This window comes from Lepidochelys olivacea (genome assembly GCF_965140295.1).
Source record: "Lepidochelys olivacea isolate rLepOli2 genome assembly, chromosome: 1".
Classification (NCBI taxonomy): domain Eukaryota; kingdom Metazoa; phylum Chordata; order Testudines; family Cheloniidae; genus Lepidochelys; species Lepidochelys olivacea.
This window is the reverse complement of record NC_140411.1, coordinates 224,116,841-224,128,679: the sequence shown is the minus strand read 5'-3', so window position 1 is coordinate 224,128,679 and position 11,839 is coordinate 224,116,841. Positions and strand designations below refer to the sequence as shown.

At 44.2% G+C, this 11,839-nt stretch overlaps 1 protein-coding gene across 8 annotated transcripts in view; it reads left to right on the top strand.

The window, feature by feature from the left end:
• The first annotated feature begins 1,756 nt into the window (after window positions 1-1,756).
• The window catches only part of CCDC91 (coiled-coil domain containing 91), a 330,423-nt gene continuing 320,340 nt past the window's right edge, over window positions 1,757-11,839 (top strand). The window contains exon 1 of one of the 8 annotated variants that reach the window (XM_084622318.1): window positions 1,757-1,779. The gene's annotated coding sequence lies outside the window, so the exon portion shown is untranslated. The other 7 variants (XM_084622313.1, XM_084622312.1, XM_084622311.1 and 4 more) reach the window with 7 other exon arrangements.

The window sequence follows — 11,839 nt, the reverse complement described above, 5'->3', positions numbered from 1 at the left end:
GAGTGCTGGGTGAAGCTGGGGAAGGAGAGTTTCTCCCTTGTCTCAACCACAAATGCTCAGCTCTGGGTCAGAGCCTAACAATCCCATTTCACCTTCAGTTAAAGTGTGTGATATGAACTGTTTATTTTTGTTGTGGAGGGTAAAAGCACAAGTGGCCATTTTGAGATGAATTTCAATTAATTAACAAGGAGCTTGCCGTATGAGATGCTTTGCTTCTTGGTGAGCTCAAACAAAGTCATTTCTTATTTGCTAGATCAATTTTCTACTTGTGATTTGTGTCCAAATGTATTTGGACAGAAATTGGAATTAAATTAGAAACACACAAAACAGCATTTTAAAATAGGCGTTTTTGTTAGTTTGGTGCAATAAGGGAGAGGTCTCTGGGACTAATGTGAGGGCGAGAGCAGTAGGGTTCAGTGGGAGAGGTGGAATATTTAAGGAAGGAAGGGGTCTCTGGGGCTAACGAGGGCTTTGGGGGTGAAATACATCAGGACAGATGGGGGATCCTTTGGGCTATAGAGGGGGGCTAGAGGGTAAAGAGGGGGGGCTGGAAAAGGAAGCTCCTTGGGGTTGGGCACAGCTAGGATGTCCCATGGGATTTGTGTAACTGAGGGGGATGGAGAAGTGGGAGTTATTTGAGGGATGCAGTACTGGGTTAATTTCAAGGGGAGAACCCTAAGGTACTGGTTGGGGGTATTCTGGGATGGTTCACTGTGGCAGGGAGTGGTAACTATCTCATGGAAAAATGAATAATGCTTAAAAAAATGTGGTACAGCTAAAGTGAGATTTATACATTTTTATTTATTTATTGTCAGATGCCATAATTTATTAAAGTAAATGTAACATAATGAAAGAAAACAACAATTTAAATGGATAAAACAGTAAGAAGTTAATGGAGCTATAGCTATGCCTCGCTTACCGCGAGGGCATCTCCGCTCCTCACAGCCACTATGTAAACTACATTGGCATGAGTCTTTAGATCATCCCTTTTCCAGGGTGGGTTGGTCCCCAACATCTGTTGGCTCCTTGACCCCTTTCCTGCAACTGCCTACAGGCTTCCTGCCAAGAGTGCTGCTTGGCCGCGCTCAGGAGAGGCAGCAATATGGACAACGTTGACTCCCACCTGAAGCCCCAGCCCTTGTTGTATCCCCAGCCAGTGGCCCCCTGCACTTCAGAACCAGGCCCCGCAAGAGAAGCTGGGTGCATCGTTGCTCCCCCATTTCACTTTACTCACGCCGCCATGACAGATGTTCCCAGGTACCCACTACAACTGTCCCGTGTCCCACACCCGGCCAGCCCCGCTGCTGGCCAGCACAGCGCGGGCTGGGGGTGAAGGGACGTGACAGGGGTGTTCATCCCCGTCACCTCCCGCTAGTCCCCTGCTTTAGCGGGGCCCGCAGCGTTGCGCCGGGGCTCAGCGCGCTGCCCGGCAGGGAGGCGGCGTGTCTCGCGCTACCACGGCTGCGGGGGGGGACCCAGGTGACACAAGTGGCGCGAGCCCCACCCCAGCGCCCGCATCCCACCGACCTCGTGGGCAGCCCCCTCGGAGGCGCCGAGGCGTCGACTCAACCCCGCCTTCGCGGGCCCCGCAGGCAGCGGCTGCCAGTCATTAGCAGGCGGCGGCGGCGCCTGGGGAAACGGGGGGGGGAGGGGCTATCCGCGCGCTCCAGGTACTGCCCGCCAGCTCCAACCGGCTCCGAACGCGCGCGGGACCCCCGAGCCTGGCTCCCAACGTCGCGTGACCGGCAGGAGGCGGAGCAACGTGAAAGCCACATCCGGGTGAGAGGCTGCTGTCCGTGTGCGTGCCTAAGGGTGAGAGCGGGTCGCCCGCGTGAGCGGGAAGGGTGGCGTTTCCCGGGAAGGTGGCCACCGCAGCAGTTGCGTCACCTGGGGCAGCTGTACTGAGTAGTGACGTACGTACGTACGCACGCAGGTAGACGCGTCTGCCCGGCCCAGGAGAGGGGAAGCGGGGGTGGGGGAGGAGGGCATTTGGAGTGAATCACCTTCGGCGACAGGTAATGGAACGTTCGGAACGTTCTAAATACCAGCGGTTTCAGCGGCTCCGAAGGTGTGGGGGGAGGGTCGTTTCTTAGGCAGGCGGGTGGGTGGGGCCAGTCCCTGCCTCTTGGCTGGGAACCTGTTCGCCCCTTGGGTTGGCTCTGCTGAGTTCAGTTTGCCAGGCGCTTCAGTGGGGGAGCTCAACAGCTCCCTGAGCAGCCTGGCTGAGCCTGAAGGGGGTGTGAGGTACCCCGGCTCACTGGCCCCCTCCCTCTCCCACAGCTGGGGCAGGGGTTGGGGAGGCACCTGCAGGGCACGAGCCCAGCTGCTGTTGCAGGTGATGGCTTCAGGAGGGCTGGTCTCCCGTTCCTGTCCATTTCTGCAACAGGGTGCTGTGCCCCCGCCTACTAGTGCTGCCAAGGACCCCACGCCAGGGCAGGTATGCCCCTGGTCCTCACAGACCACATGGAGGAAGGGAGGTTACCCAGTGAGGTTGACAGTATTTCACTGCAACTGCAAAATCCTTCATCCCTCTGTGCCTTAAAATTAATATTTCTCAGTGTGGTCGGTCGAGTGGTTACAGTGGTAGCCTGGGAGTCTGGGGACCTGGGTTTAATTTCCTGCTCTGCCACAGACTTCCCTGCGTGACCTGGTATGACTCCCCTTTGTCTTTCTGTGTCTGTGTTCCCTCTCTGTAAAGCGTGGATAATTGTATGTACTTCACAGAGGTGTTGTGAGGATGCACACTAAAGGCTGCGAGGTGCTCAGATACTGTGGTAATGGGCCCTTCTTCCCTACTCAGAATACTGATAGCTGGCAGTTTGTCTGTTTCCTTGAAATACTATTTTAGTGCAGAAGGTGATGGTGGCCTTGAGGCATCAATTTCCCTATTGGTGGAATGGGTGGGGCTAAAATGAGTGACAAATCTACTATGGCAAATAGGGAACTTCCCTACCACATGGTGGGTAGGATGGTAGGTGCTAAAGCCATCAATTTATGAAGACTTCGTTGAAGAAGTAGATTTTTAGAACTTAAGATAGAGAACCGTTACTCGCCAACGTGTCTGCTGACGGATGTTTATAATACCCCAGTCCATAGTAGCAAAGTGAGGCTATCAAGATCCTGGTCAGTTTTGCTCCTGTCCGGGATAGCTGTGAAACTGCCAATGATCATGTCAATTTCACTTTGTTGCTAGTTAGCACTGCTACCAGTAGCAGAGACCTTCCCTAAAGCTTGCAAGCAGTGGCAAACGGGGCCTATGGGAGTGGCAGAATAATCAGGAGGTTCTGGTTGCGGAAGATGAAGTCAATTCGGTAATGCTTCAGCCAACCAGTATTTTCACTTCTGAGTGTTGGCTTCCTAGTGAAGTGACTCTCAACAGACTGGTAATGATTTTTGGTCTCTAAAGGCAGAATTTTCCAGTCCTTTACTTACATTTACATATCAATATCTGACCTTAACTGCTGCCCTTGGAACTTCCCTCTCGCTTCTTTTTGACTCTGTCTTCAGTCATGGCTCTTCTCTCTGGACTACTTTGCTTGCCTTATGGGTATTCTTTCCAATGTCTCTGTTGTCCAGTCCAGATTAGAAATATATTGTTTGGTAGTTTGCCTCAATGCTTCAGTGTGGTTTTGGTCGGCACCCATATTTCAGTGCTTCTATGACCAGTTTTCAGCACTTCAGTTCTTGTCTTTGTGCTTCAGTGCCTGTTTTTGAGCACTTCGTTGCCTGTCTCCATGGTTAGTTCAGAGTATTTTGATGCCAAGTTTTTCCAAGATGTTTTGCACTCAGGTGTCTGTATTGTTGATGTTTCCATGGTTGGCTTTATCACATCAGTGCTTATGGGTAAGTACTTAAGCACCAGTTGGCGCAAGTGGTTTTGGTATTTGTTTGTATTGTTTTTACTCAGTTTCCTCAACTATTAAGGCAGAAAGATGACTGTTGAGACACTTTAGCGGCTTCAAAGGCTATCTGAATGGTAGAACCAGATCAGTAGTGAATGAGTATGTCTGCTGTGCTGCATTTACAGTTTAACAAGCAAGTACAGAGGTGTCCAGTGTGCAAGCATTTGGCACTTTGGTAATGAGGAAACATGGAGAACATCTTCTTTTCAAGGCATCCTAGGGAAACGCCCCAAAGTCTGGCACAAAGTCATCCTAGACTGCTTCAAAAGGGAAGCTGCTGAGTACAGTGTGTTTGTACCATCTGCATCAACACAAACCTAGCTTCCTCCTGATATGTCCTTGAAAGTAGGTTCACCAACAAAAAGCCCTGTACTGCCACTCTGATAAGGGTATGTCTTCACTACCCACTGGATCGGCGGGCAGAGATCGATCCAGCGGGGATAGATTTATTGTGTCTACTCTAGATGCGATAAATCGACCCCCCCGAGCGCTCTCCCGTCGACTCCTGTACTCTAACGCTGCGAGTGGTGCAGGCGGAGTCGACAGAGGAGTGGCAGCAGTTGACTCACCGCGGTGAAGACACCATGATAAGTCAGTTTAAGTACATTGACCTAAGTACGTTGACTTCAGCTACGTTATTCAAGTAGCTGAAGTTGCGTAACTTAGATTGATCCCCCCACAGTGTAGACCAGGACAGTATATGCCAGAACTTTGAGACTTCAGGTCTCAATGTTGAAATCTTTGATGCTGAGTTCTCATGTACCTGATGAGGTGGATCCTTGACACAAGAGATTGAGGTAGGGGGTGTTGAGAGAGAAACCACTACTTTCTTCTGACACACTGCAGTCATATTCCTGTAATCCAGTCAGCTCTGCTTCTGGAGTTACTGCTGATGTGTATTCCCACCTTGGGGGATAAAACAGTGATTCATGATATTACTATATGCTACAAGGCTGACATTTTTCCAGTAACAGCTTTGAGGCATTCCTCTTGTCCTTCACTTGTCTGGAGCTCTCAGAGCAGTTTGAATCCTTTTTATATGAAAGTTGATACCTGCTCCTGTGGAGTTTCCTCTTTGGCACATAAAGCTCCGGCTTTGATGCCAGCCCCTTTGTGCCTCTTATGTTGGGATTCCGGCACAATGACTGCTAGAACTTGATGAAGCCTTTGTGATGTTCCAGGTCCTTCCATTGAGTAGACAATTTCAGATGCTTGTGTGGTGTAAGTTGAGGTTCAGGAGGAAAAATATAACTAGATGGAGTCATAAGTGCCAGAGGATTCCTCTGATGCTAAATGTAAACCAAGGCAGAAAAGCAACTGGATAACAACCTTCCGGGCAGGATTCAGCATTCTCCCAATTTTTACAGAAGCTGCTAAGACATCTAAGTTTGATGTCTCTGAGGAGTTGGCTGATTCTTACTGCCTTTGTGAAAGTCATCTTCCAGAAGGACTTAAAACAGCAACTGGAAAAAGTTTGTGGTGTGGTGCAGACCAACCCCCATTAACTTCCAAACTTGTATTGCATAAATATTTCTTGTCACATTCTTCAACCGAGTCTATCCAAATTTATTTGACAGGTATGTCAGCCTATTGTGCACTAGTAGATAAGTGTTTCTGTAGATCTTTATTGTCAGATTCATTCAGGGCTTGATCCTTTTTCAAATGCCTATATTAAAAAGCTCCTTCCATCATTGAGTATTAATGTGGTGTTGATGAAACTCCTTTTGAACTCGTTTCTTACTTGAAGGGTCTTATTTCTGGTGCGTGATCTCCATTTTATAGCGTGAATAAGTTTAATCCACTTTCATACATTTATTTCTTTTAGAATAGCAAAATTTATGAATGTTTTGTATTTGTTCGCATCTTTCAGGCATCCTGCATAACATCTAGAATTGCGAAGGAAGTATCTTCTCCCTCACTGTGTTTACAAAATAAATACAGAAAATCTTATTGGCATTGGCCCTATTGTTTCTGCCTGTCAGAGTTTTATTTTCATTTGGTTTTTCTCTTGGACATCACTTGAGCCACGCACCTGTTTCCCAGAATTGAGACTCTTGGAGGGATGCTATTTTTATCTTCTCTTAAGATATCATTCCAATAGGCTTCATATTCACCTGCCCACTCCCCTCAGAGTTTGGGAGTAATTGCTCTAGAAAATTATGTTTTTTTAATTTTAAGCAGTAGGTTTTTTTGTTGTCCCCTCCTCCCCCAAATGTTTTGTTTTAATTTAGTGGTTTATTTAGGGAGACTGTACCTCCAGCTCATTAAGAAACTGACTTGGAGGAGAAAAGGTTAAATTCGGAGAGTTGCGTGGGCAGGAGAGCCGTCAGAAGTTGAGGGCTGGCTTAGATTCCATCCTGCTACTGCTTGTCTTATGGACCAAAAGTTGTTAAGATCTTGAGGCTTTCTGCTTGTCTCAGCCTAGGGAATTAAGATTTAGGAGTGTGAATCTTATTGGAATGGTATCTTCAGAGAAGCTGATTTAAATATCTGTAAGTTTCCCTTTCAGCAACCAGAGTGGGCATTTTGAATTTTGACTTCATAATTTATTATGCCTACTTGCTAGAAGCTTATTAAACAGATGATGTTCCTAAGCAATGTTTAGGGAAAGCCCCCTGGTAGAATTTCTAGCACTCTACACTTTCCCCTCAGCTGGGTGTGGGAGCTGCTTACCAGGACCTTGCCTGTAGGTCTGAGAGTAATCTTTCATATTGGCCTCAGGCTAGTAGGTGTCATTTAGTAATTTTTTTAAGCCATGGAAACAGGGTTAATAACAATGACTTATGGAACTGATGAGCCCTAATATTAATAGATGTCTTTGGGAGAAAGTGGTATATAGAAGTGAGAAGTATTATTTAGATTACTATTTATTTTTTTTGAGATGGGCTTTCAAATCCTCATAATGGCAGTATATATGCTACGTGGTATAAGTAGCAACTTAATTCTAAAAGTCAGGCTGACATTACCTCAGGAAAAAAGTCAAGCCACGCTTAAGAGAATATTTTTGTTCTTAGTCTATGAAAGTGATTAAAACATATGAGGAAAATCGGCACAGGAAGGATAACATGCTTTCTTTCCCCCGGATGATTCAGTTGTCTCTATTGAGGGAGACAGCCTGGAAAAAGTGGCTAATAGCTGTTAATTTCTTGACAGTACAAATACAGCTAACAGAAAACACATTGTAGATCTCCATTTTCAGGTCATATGTGACTTTTTTTTTTAAGTATGAAAATCTTTTTTGTTTTAATCTGAGGTATCTTCAAGCATACCCACATTATTGTGACAATTGGGAATCTAAAATCCAAAACCTTATGGCAGTCATGCAATACTAACTTTCCACTGATACTACACAACCTTTGATTTCTCAGTCTAGAAGGATTAAAAATCTGACTTTGAGGTTGTAAATAAAATCCAGAGGTTTTAAAACTATTGTTATAGAATGCTGATGATCTGTTTAGTGCTGAACAAGGAGACAGGGTTTGAGACCTTTCAGTCCACTGGTTCCCAACCAGGAGTACACATACCCCTGGGTGTACTCGGGGTCTTCCTGGGGATACTACCAACTCATCTAGATATTTGCCTGGTTTTACCACAAGCTACATAAAAAGCACTAACAAAGTCAGTACAAACTAAAACTATTTCATACAGACGATTACTTGTTTACAGGGTGGATTTAATGTAAATCAAATTGATTTAAATCACTAGTCAGGAAGACTGGATTTAATCATGGATTTCTACATAAAAGTGCATTCTTGTTGGTTGTTATAACTATAAAACATATTCTTCACAACTTAGAGATTGATGTAGGTTTCATATTTAGAAGGTACACACTACATTTTAAAGTGATTTATTTTGAAAACTTTTCTGATTAGTTTTACAGCTATATCAGAAAATGAATGATTGTTTGGTTATTTCATTTCAAAGGTAATTGAAGCAGATATTTATGAAGTCATTGGGAGGTGAACTATCTCCAATTCAATAATCATTAATATTTGGAGGATTTTCTTGACATGCTGTATTAGGAGGAGAACATCACTAGACAGACATTTAAATTGTTTTATTTAACTAAAACAACAACGTTATGTATTCTGGATTTTTTTCTTCAACAGCAAACATATAATATTATAACAGAACAAGCATATAATTTTTGAATTTAAAAGTTCAAGTTTTTTAAATCATGCTTTTGTTAAAACTGTTTAATTAGAATAGTTAAACAAAAGATTAAAAAAATCGATCATCGATGTCAGCCAGGTCAACATGAGAAACTTTAAATATTAGCTTCTGCAGCTAACTCAGTCGTCTTCATCTTCATTTTCCTGTTTGTTGATAATCTGGAAAAGAAAAACAAGTTTTCCTGCTTTTTCAGGACCCAAGTGACTTCTCAATTTGGAATGAATTAGTCCAAAGGTAGAAAATATTATTCTTTCTACACTGGTAGAAGAAACTACTGCTGTTAAAAGTGAGATTATAACTTCAACAGTCTCTGAATGCAAGTGCTTAAGTGACTTCCATCAGTTCACTGGTGTGTCTTTCTTTAAAACATCATCAACAAACATATATTTCTTGAATGGTTCTTATTCCCAAACTGGGTCTCTCTTATGGCCTGCTGCCATATTTGGTTTTCCCTTCTAGTGACAGAATGGTATGGTAGATCTCAAATCAATGAAGGCTACACTCAGACCTCAAGACTTCTGGAATATGCTGCTCAAACAGTTTCACTTTTGTTTCTACTGCCTGTCCCTCTGTTCTCACATTTATCTCCAGACTTATCCTTGTCCAGATCTATTCTGCCCCCAACAGTGTTCTATTCATTGAACTTTTTGAAACTTTGCACTTTTAGAGAGGTAAGGGATTGACTCTGTGTACACAAATTTGCAGAGGGACAGTAGGGTTGAGGTCTGTTATTTCTCGCCTCTCTATTATTTATTTAAAAACATTTTTGCTGTTAACAAGGATGTTATCTCTGGAGACAGATCCACAGATTGAGAACTGCAAAATTTAGCATCTCTGATGGTACCTTCTAGATTGAGCACTGAGTCCCATTGGGTATATATAGATTATTTAAATTAATCTTTCCGCAGGAGCCTCTGGAAACCATAAGATTGGGTCCCTAATCCATGAACTATTGGAACTCATTTACAAAACTTTTCTTAAACGTTACATGAATATATCATCTCATATTATAGAATTAGAATGTATAATCCCTAGTCCATGATGAGATGTCTTTGAGCTATAATGCATCTTAATTAAAACTATCTTTAGATCAGATTTTTTTTGATAAAATGCTTTGAGGAAAAAAACCTATTTAAATAAAAAAAATCATTGATTTTATCCACCCTGCTTGTTTATACTGCTCTATATACTACATACTGAAATGTAAGTACAATATTAATATTCCAATTGATTTATTGTATAATTATATGGTAAAAATGAGAAAGTAAGCAATTTTTCAGTAATAGTGACACATTTTGTAAGCAAGTAGCTTTTAAGTGAGGTGAAACCTGGTACACAAGACAAATCAGACTCCTGAAAATAGTCTGGAAAGGTTGAGAGCCACTGTTTTAGCCTATCCTTGGAAAAGTCACTTTATACAGATATGTTTCAGAGTAACAGCTGTGTTAGTCTGTATTCGCAAAAAGAAAAGGAGTACTTGTGGCACCTTAGAGACTAACCAATTTATTTGAGCATAAGCTTTCGTGAGCTACAGCTCACTTCGTCGGATGCATACTGTGGAAAGTGTAGAAGATCTTTTTATACACATAAAGCATAAAAAAATACCTCCCCCCCCACCCCACTCTCCTGCTGGTAATAGCTTATCTAAAGTGACCACTCTTCTTATAATGTGTATGATAATCAAGGTGGGCCATTTCCAGCACAAATCCAGGGTTTAACAAGAATGTTGGGGGGGGGGTGGTATGAAAAAACAAGGGGAAATAGGCTTGAATAGAGACTGGGAGTGGCTAAGTCATTATGCAAGGTAACCTAAGTTAATTGTATCCAAATTGCAAATGAATTCCAATTCAGCAGTCTCTTGCTGGAGTCTGGATTTGGAGTTTTTTTGTTGTAATATCGCAACTTTCATGTCTGTAATCACGTGACCAGAGAGATTGAAGTGTTCTCCGACTGGTTTATGAATGTTATAATTCTTGACATCTGATTTGTGTCCATTTAGTCTTTTACGTAGAGACTGTCCAGTTTGACCAATGTACATGGCAGAGGGGCATTGCTGGCACATGATGGCATATATCACATTGGTGGATGTGCAGGTGAACGAGCCTCTGATAGTGTGGTTGATGTTGTTAGGCCCTGTGATGGTGTCCCCTGAATAGATATGTGGGTACAGTTGGCAACGGGCTTTGTTCCTGGGTTAGTGGTTCTGTTGTGTGCTATGTGATTGCTGGTGAGTATTTGCTTCAGGTTCGGAGGCTGTCTGTAGGCAAGGACTGGCCTGTCTCCCAAGATTTGTGGGAGCGATGGGTCATCCTTCAGGATAGGTTGTAGATCCTTAATAATGCGTTGGAGGGGTTTTAGTTGGGGGCTGAAGGTGACGGCTAGTGGCGTTCTGTTATTTTCTTTGTTAGGCCTGTCCTGTAGTAGGTGACTTCTGGGAACTCTTCTGGCTCTATCAATCTGTTTCTTCACTTCCGCAGGTGGGTATTGTAGTTGTAAGAATGCTTGATAGAGATCTTGTAGGTGTTTGTCTCTGTCTGAGAGGTTGGAGCAAATGCGGTTGTATCGCAGAGCTTGGCTGTAGACGATGGATCGTGTGGTGTGTCAGGGTGAAAGCTGGAGGCATGTAGGTAGGAATAGCGGTCAGTAGGTTTCCAGTATAGGGTGGTGTTTATGTGACCATTGTTTATTAGCACTGTAGTGTCCAGGAAGTGGATCTCTTGTGTGGACTGGACCAGGCTGAGGTTGATGGTGGGATGGAAATTGTTGAAATCATGGTGGAATTCCTCAAGGGCTTCTTTTCCATGGGTCCAGATGATGAAGATGTCATCAATATAGCGCAAGTAGAGTAGGGGCGTTAGGGGACGAGAGCTGAGGAAGTGTTGTTCTAAGTCAGCCATAAAAATGTTGGCATACTGTGGGGCCAAGCGGGTACCCATAGCAGTGCCGCTGATTTGAAGGTATACATTGTCCCCAAATGTAAAATAGTTATGGGTAAGGACAAAGTCACAAAGTTCAGCCACCAGGTTAGCCGTGACATTATCAGGGATAGTGTTCTTGACGGCTTGTAGTCCATCTTTGTGTGGAATGTTGGTGTAGATGGCTTCTACATCCATAGTGGCCAGGATGGTGTTATCAGGAAGATCACCGATGGATTGTAGTTTCCTCAGGAAGTCAGTGGTGTCTCGAAGGTAGCTGGGAGTGCAGGTGGGGCCTGAGGAGGGAGTCTACATAGCCAGACAATCCTGCTGTCAGGGTGCCAATGCCTGAGATGATAGGGCGCCCAGGATTTCCAGGTTTATGGATCTTGGGTAGTAGATAGAATATCCGAGGTCGGGGTTCCAGGGGTGTGTCTGTGCGGATTTGATCTAGTGCTTTTTCAGGGAGTTTCTTGAGCAAATGCTGTAGTTTCTTTTGGTAACCCTCAGTGGGATCAGAGGGTAATGGCTTGTAGAAAGTGGTGTTGGAGAGCTGCCGAGCAGCCTCTTGTTCGTATTCCGACCTAGTCATGATGACGACAGCACCTCCCTTGTCAGCCTTTTTGATTATGATGTCAGAGTTGTTTCTGAGGCTGTGGATGGCATTGTGTTCCGCACGGCTGAGGTTATGGGGCAAGTGATGCTGCTTTTCCACAATTTCAGCCCGTGCACGTCGGCGGAAGCACTCTATGTAGAAGTCTGGTCTGCTGTCTCGACCTTCAGGAGGAGTCCACCTAGAATCCCTTCTTTTTGTAGTGTTGGTAGGGAGGTCTCTGTGGATTAGTATGT